Raw genomic sequence first — 5,329 nt, forward strand, 5'->3', positions numbered from 1 at the left:
TGAGGATGAAATTTCAGGACAATCACTGGTTGTATACAGTTCCACTCGTGCAATGTCTCGGAATTCTCCTCAATTTTTGGATCAGGCGGCTCTGACACCGTTATCCAAGCTTGGAGTAGAAATTCCCTCTGTCGCTGAACTTGAGGTGTCAAAACAATTTCTCCAGTCAGAAAAGCAGGACCCCAATCAGAAGCAGAAATTGGCTTTCCCTAAATTATATGCACAGGCTGCAAGCGTTGCCACATTCGGTTCTAGTACCGCTGTGTGTGAAAGCAGCTTTTCAACTCTTACTCGCGTTGACTCACCACAGCGACGATCTATAACTCAGCTTCGCCCGCTCAATCTTGTTCTTCTTGCCTTAAACAGGAAGCGTACCCAGAAAATTAACTTGGACGTATTTGTTCAACGTTTTGCCATAAAACATACCCGACTACGTTCAAACTAAAACGGCAATAAAAATGTAAGATATAACTAGCAAAAATCTAAAATCGAATCTAAAATACTCTGTGAAAGTCCGTTTCCCGACGTTTGATAGTCTGTCAAGGTGCTCTGCTAAATTGCCCCCTTCGATTGCACGTTTGCAATCCCAGGGAGTACTGGTCAGGCTACGGGCCTGTTTTCAGCGTAAATATGATGTATTGTACGGGCATTATCTCATTGTGTCTCTACAGACTACAGATTGTTATTATTTTTGATTCGTTGGTGCGTACCAAGGAGATTTTCGGTTTTATGTTGATTGAGGATGATGCCTATTGATTTTTGTGATGTTTTGATAAATTTTCACTAATTTTCAATTTAGGACTAAATGAAAGAACCACATACGTGTGACCGAAAATTATAATTGTGCAGATCGACGCTTTCAGTTCCCAGATACACATAAAATGTTTAGATAACTCCCTTACAATTAACTGAAATATCAGCTATGACTTAATGAATGGTGAATTTTTAATACAAGAAGTTCTTGCTTAAGTTTCCACCTACTAGTAATTCCAACTAATATCTTAATTTATTATCATCCAAACCGATGTTACTGAAAAGTTTCTTCCTGTTTATTATCAATTTGGCCATTATTTCAAAGATTATTTTAAGATATACTCAATGAAATGGCAGTTTTAAAAGATTTAAAGTCTTTGATTTATGATAAAACTGTCAATAATTATGTTATGTTATCCTCCCACATTCTATATAATTATATACTTTATCATTTTAATATCAATATTTTCACTGTTAATTATCTTCTTTACATTTTAAATAACCCTGCATAATATTACACTTTTTACATCATCAACATACTTTGTTTTGATACCATCTGGTATTTCCTTTGATGTTACATTTTCAGTCTGAAACGTATGTCAAGCAACGCTTATGTCAAATGTTAAAATGGTTGAAAAAAAAACCTATACAGTTAATATCACAATCAGAAGGGAAAATTCATTATTTATGTTATACGCCCACACAAAAGTCCATCAGTCAACATTTCTTGTTACCGAAATAGAGACTACAGTTTCCATTTGATTTTATTGAAATTTGGTGGGATCATTTAGATTAAGATCAAGGGAAAGTTTGAAATTGGCAGTTTTTTGATAAACAATATTTGAATTTGCCTAGCTGAAACGCTTCAAACTCAGTTCGTGAAAACTATAGAAACAACACCCTGCTATTTACTTGATAAAAATTTGCGTGATCTTTGCATCAGATCTCGGACAACTGAATCTGACAATTATTTTTCGATTAACGGTTTTGGAGTAATAGCACTACTTTAATCGAAATGATCAACTGTATCTGTTTTGAATGCACGATTCAGTGTGCTAGGTTATCTTATTTCAAAAATCTGATATTTTTTGTCTCCGTTGTCATCTAACAAGTTTTCTACCTCTGTCCGGTTCTAATGACGTTATTTTAATCAAAGCGTGCCATGAAGAAGAGAAATTGTAATCCGAGTTTAGATAAATTACGTATTATACAGAATGATAATCCGCATTCAAGAACACAAAGAAAATCTTGGTACAAACCGCAGGGTGGTCCCCTAGTGGACGTCGGCATTGGAATTTGTCTTGTAATTTTTGGTCGAAATGAACATAACTGATCTTCGCTCTACTAATGTATCTATAACTTTTATTGCATGTGTTAAATCATAATGTGGTTCTGTTATCAGATGTTAAAATGAATGATTCGTGGTCTAAAATCCCTTAACTTTGCACAATTATTGGTTTAAACATTGATATATTCCTCACACGGTTTCCGTGATTATACCGGTTGATAGTCAATGAGGCTCTTTAACTTCTCCAGTATAATTGATTATCGATATTGTGTGGGGGAGTATAGTGACGTATTAAGATTGTTAAGATGGTGAATGAAAAATAGTCATGGCAAGTTGAAAGTTAACCTAATATCCAGCATTTCAAACTAATTACACATGATGAGTGGTAGACATCTTATTTAATAAACTCTTTAATTCGCTCAACATTTGAAATCTGAATCATGTTAATAGACGAATTATTGGCATATCAATTGCTATAAATATATAAAATACTTAAAAAGACAGCAAAGAGCTTAATGTCAGAGAATTCATACAAGTTGCAAATTTGAAACAGTTAACCAATGCGAAATCCTTCTCCGAGATCAGTTATAAAAAGTTGTTCCATGTCTTGATGATTAATGCTGCAACGAATTCAGCTCTCAAAAATTTTCGATTGAACATCCGATGAAACTTCATGGTTCATATTTTCAGATCGGTGATATATGGTTTTTGGGCCATAACTAACTGTTCGTGCTAATGCATATTGATAGGATTTAAATATGGTCCAGAATGCCTTTTTTCAATGTTTTTAAAGCTATCGTGAAATTCTCTGCGCATTCGGAAATCTTCGATAGTCTCCAAGATGAATTAGATTTCTGAAACAATTTTTTATCTTCTGGGTCGTTTCTGGGACACTTGGCTGAAGTGGAGTTTGCATAATCATGACTGCTTTCTCTCTTTCACCAGAATGTTCTGGTATGCCAGGGTAGAAAAATTGATTATGGAGGGTTGTCCTATAAAAAGGAACACTTTCTTCGAGTAGAATAAACGTTTTTCGCAAAGATCTCAGCACATCACGGTCAAAACTTTCGAGTCGTGATTGCTGACGGTCGGCGGCATATTATTGTCTGGAGATGTACACGGATATTCGGACACGCATAAGTACCACAGAACCTGTCATAAACTACAGATATGAGACTATATGATATGGTTCAACAAGCGTGATAATGTCAATCATGATTTTCAAGATGTCAGTTTATCAATGTTTTTCACGTCAGTAATATTGTCTTCTTACCTCCGGACATAAATTGTATAATAACCAATAATAGAGAATATTATTTTTCTAATGTCAGTCCTCGTGATTACACCGCCCACTATTCGTATTCTATTAGTGAATGTTGGACAGCCTTTAACAACTATTGATATTTGCCCGAGAAACCAAATCTTAAAGTAAAACTGTCTGAAATAATACAATCGAATTAAAAAATTCGATTACAGTTTCGTTTTTTCGGTCTACAATGGAGACAGACAAAAATAATGAAACGAAATTGGAATCTAATTTTAATTCGATTGGAAATCATGTGACCCAAATTTTCGAAAAGTCAACCAAACCTTTCCCAATGGGTCCAGGGCTCCAAGAAAAACATTCTGGTTTTTGCATCATGCCTTCCATCATAATTATGAAATGTGATCAACTATATAAAATAAATTGAAATTTCAATCCCTCTTTAAACCCGCTTATTCCTAATAATTAATGATATGAAAATTAGGTTGCAATTACCAACAAGCAGTTGGAGGTAGCAAAGAAGAAATGTCTAAATTTTCAATTCGTTCGAGAAAGGGGTGTAACGCTAAACCTCAAACTAGATTACGTGGTAAATAGCCTCGACCTATTTTGCAAATAATTTTAACTTAAAGTGAACTATATATTAAGCTTCAAAGAATTCCAATACCAGCTTCTTACTTTAAAGTACACGACTCGGCACTGTGGCATCTGCTGTTAGATACACCACTTCAAACAAAATTTATATTTTACAAACTAAATAACCATAATGCACCTCAATTAAAGGTAGAATTTAAAAGAAAAAAATACTAGCCCTTATATATATATATATATATATATATATATATGTATATATAAACAATTGCTCGGCATAGAAAAGCGCACACCAACTTTCCGACCTTCTCCTACGTCAGAAATACATCATAATTATCTGAACAGAAAAGTAATTTGATAATGGAGGCAACATTAAACCTTAATAATTGAACTGTCTTCGTTTTATTTAAAAAGAGAAGCAATATGTACAGAGAGGTCCATATGAAGATCAGTCAAAATTATTCCAGTCGTTCTAAATAACTGACTCCTTTTCATACCTATCTCAAATTTGGATATCCTACTTTAATTTTTTTTAAATAGTTCATGCATTAGTTTGGAGGAATTCATTTAAAGGATGACAGTCCAAAAAATCTCAAACTTTCGGAGAAAATTTCTTCTTATAGGTCAAATTATCGTGCGATGAGATAGATAATTTGGGTCAGCAATTGTGGATATTATTCTTGTTCTTGGCATTTTCTTGGTGGCACTGACCCGTTGATATAGGTCTAATAATTGCAGACAGTGTTCCTTAATGGCGAGTATTCTATTTTGATTACCTATTTTGTGTTTTATGTGAACTTTCAGAATGATCAATCAATTCATTAACGCTTTCGGACGACATTAAAATACGATCAAATCTAAAGTGTCCCTTAAATGCCACACATAATATAAAGAGAAGCTATATATATATATAGAGAGTTATGCTGACTTTAAAACTCTGAACATCTTTTGATCTCCTTCTTTGTTTTGATTTTCAATTATCTGATTACGGTATATAAAAAAGATATGTTGAATGTTGGCATGCATGCCCTTCAAGATCGTCTGGTGTCGTACTGTGAATGTTTATAATAACTAGTTAGACTGATACTGATTCATTCATAAAGTTGGAAACCAGGAAAAGCTCTGATGTCTATTACAAAGGAATACGTTTAAAGCCAAACAATGCCAGAAATGCATATAGTCACAAACTCTTTTGATACAGAATTTCTTCCATATTATATAGCAGATTGTAAAGTGTCCTTAAAGTAGGAAAAGCAATTGAAATTGTAGCCTAATAGGTAACGATAATGACACATAACGATCTTTAAATGGTGCCTTAGTGATTTGGTAAATTGATTATACGTTTCTCTGTGAAATCCGGGAATCGGTTCTAAGAAAAGACGGTTTAACATTAGGCCTATGTGCCTAACAAAGAGATTATCAAATGCAAACAT

Source organism: Lottia gigantea, assembly GCF_000327385.1.
Source record: "Lottia gigantea unplaced genomic scaffold LOTGIsca_175, whole genome shotgun sequence".
NCBI classification, from domain to species: Eukaryota; Metazoa; Mollusca; class Gastropoda; family Lottiidae; genus Lottia; species Lottia gigantea.